Source organism: Staurois parvus, unplaced genomic scaffold (assembly GCF_062004578.1).
Source record: "Staurois parvus isolate SC_StPar_1 unplaced genomic scaffold, SC_StPar_1.0 ptg000344l, whole genome shotgun sequence".
Classification (NCBI taxonomy): Eukaryota; Metazoa; Chordata; class Amphibia; order Anura; family Ranidae; genus Staurois; species Staurois parvus.
Genome location: NW_028318140.1, coordinates 1,718,103 through 1,733,138, shown reverse-complemented (window position 1 = coordinate 1,733,138; position 15,036 = coordinate 1,718,103).

Here is a 15,036-nt window from a genome sequence, read left to right as displayed (position 1 = left end):
TGGTGGCAGGCTCTCTCCGCCAGAGGGGGGGATGGCGTCCAATTTTTGTGTTGTCTAGGGCAGCACAAAACCTAAATACACCACTGTTGTGGACATGATACAAGGGATGGTAAGGAGATTGTGGACATGGTACAGGAGACGGTTAGAGATTGTGGATATAATATAAGAGATGGTTAGAGGCTGTTGACATGGTACAGGAAATTATTAGAGGCTGTGGACATGATACAGGAGATGATCAGAGATTGTCGACATGACACAAGAGATGGTTAGAGGCTGTGGATATGATACAGGAGATAGTTAGAGGCTGTGGACATTGTACAGGAGATGGTTGAAGGCTGTGGACATGATATAGGAGAAGGTTAGAGGCTGTGGAGAGAACACAGGAAATGGTTAGAGGCTACAGAGCGGATAAAGGAAATGGTTAAAGGCTGCAAAGAGGATACAGGAGATGGTTAGAAGCTGCAGAGAAGACTAGGAAGTCAGTAGAGGGGTGCAGGATTTCAGGGTGAAGAGCCAGTACTGGGGTGCAGAGTGCTGAAGGAGCTAGTTCTGTGGTTCTATATTAGTGTGCCAGGTGAAGAGGAAAGGATCAGGAAGGAAGTACTCCTGGTCCAGTTTTGGGGTTCTCTTTCCAAGTGAGTGTGCCTGTGATCTATAGAGAGCTGTGCTAGTTAAAGGGTAAGCTGAGGAAAGCATAAACACAGCAAGGCAGTGCTGAACAGAACAAAGGAAGGGACAACACAGTGCAGCTGAGTAACCCCAAGCATATTGCTGGAGAGAAGAGATTTTCCGCAGAAAACAGGTTGCACAGACTCACAGCGATCATCACCAGGGGGGTCCATCCACCGGTCTCCGGGTTGGAGAGCAAGCCCATTCATAAATGGTGCCAAGCTGTGTCATTGCACATACACCCATCCACCCAAGAACAGATGAAAGTCAATGAGCTTGCTCAAGCCTGGAAAGACTTGAAGTGCGCATGCGACCACCCGAAAACAGGTGAAAATGCTCAATCTTGTCCAAGCCTGACTGGCTTTGGAGCTGCACATGCACAGTTCCAAAATCAGCCCACAGCCATATTTTTTATGGATGGCCGCTGTCCATAACGGATTTATTAACAGTCTGTAAATGGATTAAAATTTAGGGACTGTCTGTAAATTTACGGATGGTTGGCAACCATGCCTAAAGGACTCTTTTATCTAGAGAGGGCCCTGTGAAGTTGGGATTTTAGCCACTTAAGGACCAGGCCTTTTTCTGACACTCTTTCTTTAGAAGTAAAAGTCAGTCATTTTTTCTAGAAAATTACTTAGAACCCCCAAACATTATATATTTTTTAGCAGAGGCCCTAGAGAACAAATGGCGGTCATTGCAATTTTTTTATGTGACACGGTTTTTGCACAGCAGTTTTTCAAATGCATTTTGCTTTGCAAAAAATACACTTTAATGAATAAAAAAAACACACAATATATACCCCAATTGTTTTGTAAAATATGAAAGATGATGTTACACCGAGTAAATAGATAACTAACATGTCATGCTTTAAAACTGTGCATGCTCATACTGTAGGTGATGCTTTAAACATTTCTACAGGCCACCAGTTACAGAGGATGTCTAGTGCTAGAATTATTGCTCTCGTTCTGTGTGGTGTGAATGTCTTTTACATATGTGGGTGTGACCAACTTATGTGTTCACCACTGAGCGTGAGCACAAGGAGATGGGGGCAATTACAAAAAAATGTTTTTTTATTATTATTTATATTATTACATTTTTATATTTAAACTTTCTTTCTTACACTTTTTTTTATCACTTTTATTGCTATCACAAGGAATGTGAACATCCTTTTTAACAGAAAGTCCAGTGCCTAAGAGAAAAATTAATACTGGGTTTATGGCATCTAGCTGCAGCCATAACCCCGGGACTAATCGTCATTGTAATGATGTATTTTCCAAGTTAGGAGGTTGGCAAATGGTACTGTCAGGTTTTCACTACTCTCTGTGTTTCCTTCAGAAAGATTTCTCTTTGGTTCCTGCCTGTCCTTGTGATATCCAGGCAAACATGGTGTAACCAGGACAGGAGTTATTTTTTTTCTAAATAGAGACACATACAATGTTCAAAAACAGATATATATCACAAGACTTTTTTTTTTAAAATGCTTAATGCATTCTATGCATCAAAGTGAAATACCTTCTGTGCTGCAGCTCCCCCCAGCCCCTTCCTTTTTTTAATGTGAGCCCGTTCCAATCCAGTGATGTGCACGAGAGCAGCAGCACTTGTTGCTGTCTCTCTCCTCCCTGAGCAGATTGATAGCAGCAGAAGCCATTGGCTCCTGTTGCTGTCAATTAAATGCTGTGACACGGGACCAGGGGGTGGGCCCGAGCCCCCCACTCTGTGTCAATGGACGCAGACAGGGTGGCTCAGAAGTGAGATTGCATGGGTGCCCCCATTGAAAACAGCTTTCCATGGGGCACTTGAAGAGGAGGGGCCAGGAGCGCCATCGAGGAACCCCAGAGGAGGAGGTTCAGGGCTGCTCTGTGCAAAAACAAAGGTTTAATATCACTTTAAAACCCAATTCTGGGCAAAAACTATTTTTTCTAGCCCACCCCCTTTAACCCATGCTGATAGTCTTCCTTCTCCCCTACCTTTTAAAGAGATACTGTATACTCAAATATGTCCCTCATTTAGGTCCCACACCACACCACTGTTTTTGGGTGGAAAGATCGCTGATCCCTCTCTGCAACCCATCCAATAGAAAGTGTCCACATTAAGCAAGCAAAAAGGGATTTTAAATAGGACCATGTTGTTTTAATGTAGTGATTAGTTAGTGGGGGCTGGGTGGGAGGGTTGAAGGTTTTACCCAGAGTTGGGCTTTCAATAAGTTTTCATTTTTAAATCAGAAGTTGGGTCCATTGTTTTAGACTTATTTTTAGAGAGGAGTCATTTAGTAATGTGATTTTTGTTCTGAGTTTCCAACTACTTACAGAAAGCAAGATACTAAGTGAATGTAGTTAATTTGACAAGCATGTCACTATAAGCTGTACAGTCATCTTGTATTTCTTAATATTAAACAAATACAGCTTGTTTAAACTCTGACACCAGCAGTCTTTAATATACGATCTTGCTGCATTCTGCCTTATAATATATGAGTAGCACAAGTTTGTACGATGAAGTCACTTAAGTTCCTGCTTATTTCTTTCAAGATAAGTTAACTTCAAAGTGAATGAGTTACAAAGGAAAATACACTCTCCAACAGATTGATGGACATTATAAGAAGCAGAGTACGGACTCTGTTTTTTTTTTTCTGAGCAACCCTACTAATGACTTTTTCCTTTATGGTCAAATTTTGCCGCTTTGCTAAATAGCAACTATAACAGAGATTCTTTTTCAAGTTTATTTAATGAAGCAGTGCAAAGGCCAATGAATTTTGCAAAGTAAATCAAACATATGCAAGCAGAAAAAAAGAAAATCACAACACTTTCCAGCTTTAAAACATCTCTATAATCAAACCTTTTTTTGGTGAGGAAACATTGGAACCTCTGTCATGTTTTTAGTTCTATTTCTTTCCTTTGGGAATAATGTGTTTGTCCTGATGATTGTTGTCTCTGAAACAGAAGGTGATGAAAATACGAAAGCTTAGAGTTGTGACTGGAGAAGGAAAGTGGGAAAATCTTCCAGTAGGGGGCACCTTTTCTGATTACATTCTTATAAACATTGGAACTAAAATTCTCATCAGTACCTTTGATGACATGAGGAATATTGTTCAAAACTACAAATGTTTACTTTTAACATTCAGTTTTGGAGTTAAAGAACTTTCCCATTTGAAAAACATTATAACTATTGGAAATTAATTTGTCCAAGAAAAAATTTCCATCCTGCTACTTTGAACCTACAAATTGATTCCACAAAAAATTTAAAAATCAAACAAATGCTTCTAAACGGAAAGTTTAAAATGTAATTGCACTAGTGTAAATTTTCTGTTTTGTCTCTGGGACGGCATGGCTTTTTTTTCTCAGAGAATAAGTGCAGGAACCCCCTCCTACTTTTGAGTCAGCTCTTGATTCTGCCCCCCTACCCACTTCTGAGCTCCATCCCTTGATTCCACCCCCCTCCCAGTATTGCTCCTTTTAGAGAATACAGAGACAAATATCATTTTGTGGTGTTAAGTAATTTGTTAATGATAACAAGAAAAGCAGTAGAATAAATCCCCTACAGACAGCAGCAATAGACCACACCCAGCAAAAACAGATTCCCCCAGCAACAATGTACACCTGCAACAAAATACCAGCCCAGCAACAATAGACCCCCAGAAGCAACAACAGATTTCCCAGCAGCCAGCATCAACAGATTCTCCAGCAGCCAGCAACAATAGACCCCTCTCTCAAGAGTAGTTCTTTACCACCAAAAATTGATCCCCTAGCAACAATAGACCTCCCTAGCAACAGTATACCACCATGCAAAAATAGATTCCCTCCTGAGACAATAGATCCCCCAACAGCCAACATTAATAGACCTTCCAGCACACCTCAGCACTCCTTGCCATTCCAAACATTCAGCACTGGAGCTGCTAGAGGAACCGGAACCGCATTCCCGTACGTTCCCACTGAAAAAGAACTCTAGGGTCGAGAAATGGAGAAAGAAAAAAGGGAAACTTACAGGGGTTTTAACAATCCCCTACTCTATCCAAAACTAAAAAAAGAGTTTTGATTTTACATGCACTGTAAAATATATTACCTTTATGATTTAGTTTGCTTCATAAACATCTAAATTGTTTCTGTAGCTTTTTGAGTTTTATGTAACAGGTAAAAGAAATAAACAGGTACTTGGGTATAATCGACAGTAGTGATACAACAAATTGTCATAGCAGAACAAGAGCATATAATAATTTATACATTAGCAATCCACCAAATGTACAGCAGAGGTGAATATATTTACAGTACCATTATTATTAAGCAAATTTACATCACAAGTCTAAAGCTGAGTACACATGGATTGAAATTCAGCGGGTTCAGTAGATGCCAGTCGAATTTCGATCTGTGTGTAGCCCTTCCTGTTAGACAGAAGCCAATTGTTAGATCTGCTTCTGTCGAACGAGACTGCTATAAATCCCTTTTCGATCAGCAGCTTACAGCCAATTAGCTGCAGTGCTGATCAGTGTATTCTGACAGCAGAGAGTCCTCTGACAGAATACAATGTCCCAAAAGGGAAGTTTCTTGCATTTACACAGCTTGTGTGGGTGAAGGAATTTGTTAAAAACCTCAAGGTCAAATAAAAAAAACAAACAAACAAACAAACCGTGTGTACCCAGCTTAAGTGTATCTATTTAAATAAAGGTTGGGAGGAATCTATGGCACATGTAGCATAGAATACCATTGTAAAGATTGTTGCGACAACATTATCTGTGCTAAACTAATAAGTCCATGCCTATTCTTACTTAAATCTCGGTGCCCTCTATAAATTTCTTCCAAATCTGAAATTTGATTCTTTGAGGTGTAAAATTCAGACCAAACTAATATGATCACCATGCCTATTCTTACTTAAAACTTGATGTCCTTTCCTTATTCCTCCCAGATCTGTAAAATAACCCATTATTAAACAATCTGTGCACTTACTGGTCACTGATGCTCTCTCTTCTTGTGCAAGATGACTGGTCCTCTATCCCCCACTCCGTAGGCTTCTGCAGGCAGCCTGTTCTGCAGTGGGTGGACTCATGTGTGTGATGTCAATTCTATTAGAAAGTAACATTTGCAATGGCATTTGGCACAAACTGGAGCACCAAGTAAGAATATTCTTTGTGTCTATTGAGAAATATATTTAAATGAACGTTTTTGTGCCTAAAATTCACATTACTTTGGCTCATCACAAACTACAAATACATGGGACATGTCAAGGTGAACCACTGCATTATACTAATATTCAAGCTTTACAAATAGACATATGTGGTTCATTTCATTACGAATAGTGAGCGTAGCGTTAATATTCTAATAAGATTCTTTTTATATTGGAGTTGAACTTGAGAGACCATTTGTTTAATTTGTATGTGCATGGCCCAACAAACAAAGTCAGTAGGAATGGGGAAATTAATTCAACATAATAACATAATGAATGAATACGTATTCATTAAGTACGTTAAATTACTATAGCCAATCTTTCAAAATAACGAGAGAATACCAGAACTTCAAAAAATACGATGTTTGATTCAGAACAATGAATATATACTCTCCTGAAATAATACATTTTTCCAAAACTAATTCTTCTAACATAACGCATATAACAAAAAAATTATTTACTTAACGAATAAAACTGAAAAAAAACACATTTTTCCATTTTGCACATCTCTAGAAAGATCATGAAAAACATAAATTATCCCCACATAGATGAAATATTAGTTTTCATGTTTTTAATGACATTTTCGCAGAACATTTACTTAAGGGCATCCTATGAGTGAATAGTATCTTATCTCCTAATTTTTTAGCATGTTTCCTTTCCTAGTGATAAGCTTTTAGAGTTATTAATTGATATATTTCTGTAGTTTCATTAAAGCCCCTTCTTTATGCCATTTGTATTAAAATTGGCAGACTTTTCTAGACAAGGAGAAAAATCACATAGTAATAGAAGTGTAGCATCCTCCTAGTCAGCTAGGGATAGCTAGAGTCCCACTTGTTGATCAGAGGCTGAGTAGCAGCCTGTGCAATAGTCAGAGAGTAAAATTCAGGTCAGAGCTGAGAGGCTCTGCACAACAGCTCTCTGGGACTTGTTCTAGAACTTTGGAAAAAGATCTAGAAGCAGTGGGTGGATGTTAGTTGCTGGAATGTACTCTTAGAGGATCCTGGCCAAACCCCAACAGGGCAGCCTTTAAGAGTAACTGAGCCTTCTCAGAAGCAGGAGGAGGAGAGTTAGAGGAGAGTTTGGGTAAAAGAGGATGTGAAGCCTGTAGAGCAGGAGCCTGGGAGGGGGCCCAGATGGTAAGGGGCTCACCTCTAGGCTGGGAGCTTGGAAGGAGTAAAACGTGGACCTTCACTGGCCCCCTGAGAGAGGATCTCCTGTGCAGCAAGGAAGAAATGGCCCAGCTAGAAGGCCTGGTAGCAGCCACCGACCCATCTGCAGCATAGGAGAAAGATGGATTAAGTGAGTACACCTACATCCCCTGAGCCAGAAAGGCAAGAGAGCATTTGTGTGGGAAACATGACTTGCTCCATATCCGGGACTGTTAACCCCTTCAGTAACAGCCACTGGATCCCCTGTCCAGGGATTCCTCCAGGCAGCCAGATAGAGGAGCATTTGGGGTCTGGAATGGTACACAGGGAGATGCTGGGTAGCTCTCCAAAAAGATTTCTTTGTGCATGAACTTGTAAATAGTTCTGGAAGATTGTCCTCAGTTCAAATAATTCCATTGGGCATCTTGTACACCCGTTACCCCATCCAAGTTTATTATCCCCTAATACAACTTCAAAACCAGCTCAAGTAATGGCACTGACTCCTGGATGCAAGTCTGTGAAAATGTGTGTTGCCTGACTGTGCAGGACTATAGGGGACCCAAATAGGGAGGCGGGTAGTGCTACAGAAGCACAATATTTAACAGTATGAAATGCATATGACTGAGAATGCAAGACCTTAGTGCTATCAGTAAAGCTTGCATAATGTCACTATTTTCTTATGCACACATCTTAGCAAACAGTCTGAACTGCGTATGCATATGTAACAGCATGCTCAGCTTATGTAACATTAATGTGACACTAGACAGGGTGTCCAAAAAAAAATCACATTTTTTATAGACACATTCTAAAATCTGTGCAACCTACAGCAACCAAAAAAGAAAAACATTAGAAGCTATAAAATTATTTCAATAAACCAAACTCTTGTCCTAATGGAAAAATACCATTTGAATTCCTGCCATGTGCACTTTGTGTGACCAGCTCTTTTCTACCATTCAAGTCAGGTAGGATTCATTTAAGTTGATAGTAAGTCCAAAACCCCCATCTAGTTCCAGGTAGGAGATATTGAAATAGTTCAACCTCAAGGAAGTGCACATGATAATACTGTAGATTAAATGGCATATTTTGTGACTCACTATTGCACAGTCTGGTACCAATTCCAAGCATTTTAAATTCTACTGCCTAATTCAATCTACCTCTTCTCTGGTTAAGGTTAGAATATTATTAGATAATACAGTAGAATTCAATTAGAACATTTTGGTATTAAGAATGTTTGCTTGATTTTCTAATTGTTAGTGGGGTCAACTCTGATGTTCAATTTCATTGACAGTTACAAGAAATTTAGAGAAGCAGGATGGAAATTTTTTCTCAAACGAAGGAATGTCTAATAGTTTTTGTGGTTTTCATTACAAAATCACAAAGTTTTGAAGTATTTTTGAACAACATTGATCAAGTTATCAAATGTACTGTGAATTTTCATATGAATGTTTGTAAAACTGAAAATCTACTGCTGTAGAGCCAGCTTTAGACTTTCCAGTCACTGCTTACTACACTAGAAGATGGTTAAGACTTCTATGTATAAAACAATCAATACACTGATCAAGTTGCCAGAAACTCTGACCTAGTGTGGATCCTGTCCCTGAGGCTTACTACTTGTAGAAAAGTGTGGAAATAATTTGCTTGAGCTATTGTATAGGTTCTGGGGAACATAGGGGCAACTGCCATAGAAAGAGGCTAATGTGGAAAATGGGAAGAGACGACTGTGCTCTCCCCTTCACCGAGGACACGGGGCAGCACCTCCAGCTCCAGCAGTGTGTGCAGTCCTACATCCTTCACAGCCACCATCAAATTTGCCTAGTGGGCTATGAAGGAGGTCTAACATGTTGCTGTTTGCTTGACCATGTGTCTGTGATCATGTGGACCCTGCAACTAACCCTGTGGTTCAGCAAAATGGAGATATTATAGAGCAAGCATGGCCTTCTGAGCAAAACATGGTGTATGGGTACCTGCCACTGTAGTTGGTTCCAGAAATGGCTGGAAGGGACAAACTCCATCAGATGGAATGGAAGCAAATATAAAGTCAGCAGTTTTTCCAGACTGGCATTGGTTGGGCATGGAGGTTTAGGGGGACATTTTTTTTCAACCAGCTAAGAGACACCTGCTTGGTCAGTGATGCTGCTGACACAGTGGAGGGGTGGGGGGGGGGGGGGTTAGGGGACTTACAGCTAGGTTAAAGTCTACAACAGTACTCAGACTGGCCCCACACTGACCCTCTTCCTCACTTGATGTTTTATAAGTTAAGCAATTCAATCATCTTGTCAGATGTTCTTCCCTATTGCTTGAGTTTGCAGATGTAAAATCTTATGGAGGGAAGAAAGGGTAGAAAATTAGAAATGAGTAGGAGCAGTGCAGAAGGGCCAGAACAGGTGTTTTTGAGCTCTTCCCCAGGAGGGGGATGTAAAAAGATCAGGATCTGCAAGCTGTACTTCTGAAGTTGGTCACAGCTCATGGAGGAAGATCGAGCATTTTGAAGTTTTTGCCTCAGGTGCTCAAGACCTTGTCCTGAGACTGAGTGTGGGCTTTTTGCTGCTGACCAGTATTATTGAGGTGCTGTTCCCACCAAGCTCTTTGGTGGATGGTCAAATATTTCCTCATGCATGTGGTACCCGAGAACGTTTACCATGACTGATACTTTTGATAGTTAAAGAAAGGCCCACATTGCCGAGCTCTTTCAATTTGCTGGCTGATCAAGTGCTTGTGTACTGTGCTGACACTATTCAATTTCTATATAAACCACAATGCCTCTGTGCTAACAACTAGAGATGAGCGAATCAAACTTGGCGAAGTGGAATTCGTTTCGAATATTAGGAAAAATTCGATTCGCGTCGAATCCGAAAATTAGCAAACTTTGGATGCACGAATCGAATTTTCCCCGATCGGCCGATTTTCATCCCTTCTACAGCCGGCAAAAAGTGTCCCTGCAGAGAGCTCCGCTATTTCTGACAGTTCTCTGACAGTTCCTTCACATTTACAGCGGTTGAAACATTGTATCTATTTGTTTCCATTTAGGATACAGATGTTTTTATTCGGAAACAAATAGATACAATGTTTCAACCGCTGTAAATGTGAAGGAACTGTCAGAGAACTGTCAGAAATAGCGGAGCTCTCTGCAGATACACGTTTTGCTGTACTGGAATTCTTCTTATTTTCATCCTACTTCTTCTTCTTCTTCTTCATCCTCATCCTCTTCTTCTTCTTCTTCCTCCTCATCCTCTTCTTCTTCTTCTTCTTCATCCTCATCCTCTTCTTCATCCTCATTCTCTTCTTCTTCATCCTCATTCTCTTCTTCATCCTCATCCTCTTCTTCTTCATCCTCATCCTCTTCTTCTTCTTCCTCACCATCATCCTCTTCTTCTTCTTCTTCTTCTTCTTCTTCTTCTTCCTCACCATCATCCTCTTCTTCTTCTTCATCCTCATCCTCTTCTTCTTCTTCTTCTTCTTCTTCTTCTTCTTCCTCATCCTCTTCTTCTTCTTCTTCTTCATCCTCTTCTTCTTCTTCTTCTTCTTCTTCATCCTCATCTTCTTCTTCTTCCTCTTCTTCTTCTTCTTCTTCTTCATCCTCATCTTCTTCTTCTTCCTCTTCTTCTTCTTCTTCTTCTTCTTCTTCATCCTCATCTTCTTCTTCTTCCTCTTCTTCTTCTTCTTCTTCTTCTTCTTCTTCTTCTTCTTCTTCTTCATCCTCTTCTTCTTCTTCTTCATCCTCTTCTTCTTCATCTTCTTCTTCATCCTCTTCTTCATCCTCTTCTTCATCCTCTTCTTCTTCTTCATCCTCTTCTTCTTCATCATCCTCTTCTTCTTCTTCATCCTCTTCTTCTTCTTCTTCATCATCCTCATCCTCTTCCTCATCCTCTTCTTCTTCATCATCCTCATCCTCTTCTTCTTCCTCATTCTCTTCTTCTTCTTCTTCTTCTTCTTCTTCTTCTTCTTCTTCTTCCTCATCCTCTTCTTCTTCATTCTCATCCTCATCCTCCTCTTCTTCTTCTTCTTCATCCTCATCCTCTTCTTCTTCTTCTTCATCATCCTCATCCTCTTCTTCTTCTTCTTCTTCTTCATCCTCATCCTCTTCTTCTTCTTCTTCTTCTTCATCCTCATCTTCTTCTTCTTCTTCTTCATCCTCATCCTCATCCTCTTCTTCTTCTTCTTCATCCTCATCCTCATCCTCTTCTTCTTCTTCTTCTTCATCATCATCATCCTCTTCTTCTTCTTCTTCTTCTTCATCCTCATCCTCATCCTCTTCTTCTTCTTCTTCTTATTCTTCTTCATCCTCATCCTCTTCTTCTTCTTCTTCTTCATCCTCATCCTCTTCTTCTTCCTCATCCTCATCCTCTTCTTCTTCTTCTTCATCCTCATCCTCTTCTTCTTCTTCATCCTCATCTTCTTCTTCTTCCTCATCTTCTTCTTCATCCTCATCCTCTTCTTCCTCATCCTCTTCTTCTTCAATTGAAGCTGCTTCTGCTCCGCCACTCTGCCATTGGACTCTTGATAGTCGTCTCCCCACACTGCTGCTGGGGGGACTTTTTAACATAGGCCTCTGTATGGCCTTCAATTTAAGCTGCTTACGCTTCGCCACTCTGCCATGGGCCCCTGTACCGCCTCCTCATGCTGCTGCCAGGTCCAGAGTGTGTCATGGATCCCTGTACGGCCTCCCATTGCTGCTGTCTCCATCGCCACACTCTGCCATGTGCCACTTTCAGGTCTCCTCACACTGCTGGTGGGTTCCATTTTGTCATAGGGTGCTGTATGGCCTCCCATTGCTGCTGCCTCCACCGCCACACTGTGGCCCCACACTCTGGTTTTGGCCCCGTGACTGCCCAAATGAGTGAAGTGTGCGGTGATTCTAAGATCGACGGCACTCATCTGCATGTCATACTGACTGACAGTATTATTTCTCTTCCCCAGCAGACTCCAAGGGCATTTAAATTAAAGGTACAGTGTTCTGCACTAATATAAAGGCTCTCTGAAGCCTAGAAACCCTTTTAATAAGTTAAATTCGCATCAAATCGAATTTATTCCGCAAATTCGGCGAATCAGCCGAATCGAATTTTTGAATAATTCGCTCATCTCTACTAACACCCTAAAAAACAAACCCTATAGCTGCTGTACAAGTATCCAAAAGGATACTCAAACCTTTGAGAAAGAAGCGTTTGGCTTACCCACTCACTTTTCCAGATCATGACGTGTCTCTTGGGATTCCCCAGCTATCATCTGTCCTGTCTGAATGTGGTCAGAGGATCCTGTGTCCCACTGCGGTCTGGCTTCCCTTCAGCACACACTTCTGTCCAGCGTGCAAGATCTGGATGATGAGACAAGCTTCCTTGAATGTAGTGGATGACTGGCTTGAGTTACTGCTTTATAATGTGAGTGGCTATTTGGCTGTTTTTTAATTCATTAAAGGGGTTCTTATACTACACTTAAATCTGTGGCCTTTTGGTTTTGTTTCATATGCTTTCAGTTAGGGTTCTCCCAGACCGCTCAGAAAAGCTGCAGTGAAGTTGTTCAATGAAGGATGATGTGGGCAGCACTGTGGCTAAGTGGTTAGCACTTCCGCCTGGCAGTACTAGGGTCACCGGTTTGAATCCCAACCACAGCACCACCTGCCTGGAGTTTGCATGTTCTCCCTGTGCCTGTGTGGGTTTCCTACGGGTACTCCGTTTTCCTCCGACACTGCAAAGACATGCTGGTAGGTTAATTGGCTCCTGTCTAAATTGTCCCTAGTATGTGTATGTATGAATGTGAGTTAGGGACCTTAGATTGTGCGCCCCTTGAGGGTTAGGGACTGATGTGAATGTACAAAATATATGTAAAGCGCTGTGTAAATTGATGGCGCTCTATAAGTACCTGAAATAAATAAATAAATAAAAGGATGCTGGTTTAATTTTGGTAATCTAGCATCTTTCATTCGTTTACATGGACTATTCGCCAGTTTTTAACCTACAAATTGTTCACTTTTGAGTGATGCTAACTGTAGTATGCTAGCGGTACAGTTTGTGCCATCTAGTGTTTTTCCTCAGTGTAGGTTTATGGTGCTTTTCCAATTCTTCTAACCAGACTGTTTGGTCAAATTGGTTCTCTTTTTTTGGCTGCTTAGCACAAGCATGAGATTTTTTGACTGGATTTTGAATTTTGGGGAAAATGAGGGTGGCATTGTGTTGGGTCTGGCTCCACAGTTTGGGTTATTTAGGCTTCACTATCATCAAACCCACAGCTAAGAGCTGCATCTGAACCCTAAAGCAGAGGAGCCATGCTCCAGACCAACTGTAAACAGTGCTCATCATAGTGGTGATCGAGCTATGACAGCTGAGATCAAGTTCTTTCTGTATCTGAGATCTTTGTTCTAAATTCACTGCCAATCTTTTATTTTCACATATAGCTATACTTTGAAACTTACCTTTGAGTATATTTAAACCCAACTATAAACAGTGCCCAGCATGGTAGAGAGCATGGTGGAGAGCCATAACAGCAGAGATCAGGTTCATTCTGTATCTTAGGTCTGTATACTGAATTCACTACCAACCTTTTATTTTAACATATAGCTATACTTTGAAACTTGCCTTTGAGTATATTTAAACCCAAAATATTCTATTAATTACTAATCCAGAACTGCTTCTTCCTCCACCGACTAATGTGTCACACGTGCTCATCTTACTTGTTGCTTACTCCATGCCTTACTTTTTTCTCTTACCTTTTAAGCTCTTACCTTCTTGTTTATTGGACAGATGTGTCCCCTCATACCAGTGTGACATTAATTTTTTTGTTTTTTTTCATAGCCCTCCTCATCCAGTGCATTTTAATAATTTATAATTAACCCAGTTAGAAGTACACCTTGTGTGACTCTGCATGGATTTTCTTAAGTGGAGAAAACAGCAAGTGGTATTAGTAAATTCAGTAGCAATGGCCTGATAACATCCTGAAGGAATGTTACTTTCCTATTAGTTAACAAATGAGAACATCAATACCTATAAAATGAGGATGGAATAAAGCTTGCAGATCGGAAATTAGCCAGGGCCTGTATTCTCCTGTGGCTTTTAGAGCAGCTTTGGTCTCTTGCCACAGCTGCTTATTATTTATACGTTCTACCTGTCTTCCATTTTGTGTTAAGAAATGCAGAGATAAAGATCTATTCCTCTAGAAATCACAAGCAAGAATTCAAAGCCAATGTTGAAATATGAGAGGCTTTTCCTCATGCTCTGCAAGAACTAATATAATACCCAACATATGCCGAGGGCATGATTTGTAATGTTGTGACCTCAAATTCAATATATCTGGGAGCACTGATACGTGAAACATCTCAAACTAGAACAATTTCCAAGATTGTATTTCTGTCTTAAGAACTGTTGGATATATAATAATTCACTATAATATAACTATAGTGTTTGCTTTCATATTTAACTCGATATTCTAATACTGTACCCTGTCATCTCTCAGGGGTAATTTACATAGACCCTGCATATATTAAGAGCTTACAAGTGATGTGTGTAAATATATGTATGTGCCACTACAGCACAAAATGCATTTCACATGGTAATCTTGCTTTTCTAGCAACAATCAAGGAAATATCTTCTAGTACAGCAATGCTCTGGGACTCTTTTGTGGTATAAAATGTCCTATATGTGTTCAGACAAGTAGATTTGTCCTGGAGTGTTCTGTATCACTTCAGAGAAAAAATATGTGACCACACCACGGTGACCTCAAATGCTACTATAAAAAAAATCACATTTAATATCTGAGAGTATTTGGCTTTTAAAAATGCATACTTTTAGAAACAAGTGCAATGTCACTGCCACTTATTCCCCTAATACAGCTGTACGCAAACTACAGCCTGCTTGATTGCCATAAAGTGGTCCCATCCAGGATTTTTCCATTGCCAACTGGGCATTCCAGTACTGGGCAGTCTTTCACAGGGACTGTTGGGTGAAATGAGTATTTGTTAAGCATTTCCACAGTTTCTCAGGGTCTAAATTATCATTAAAGTTTAACTCTAAATTCACTTTTGGTGCAGGCATGCTGAATAATTATCTATTGTCAGGACAGGGTCATGGTAGAGACAAGA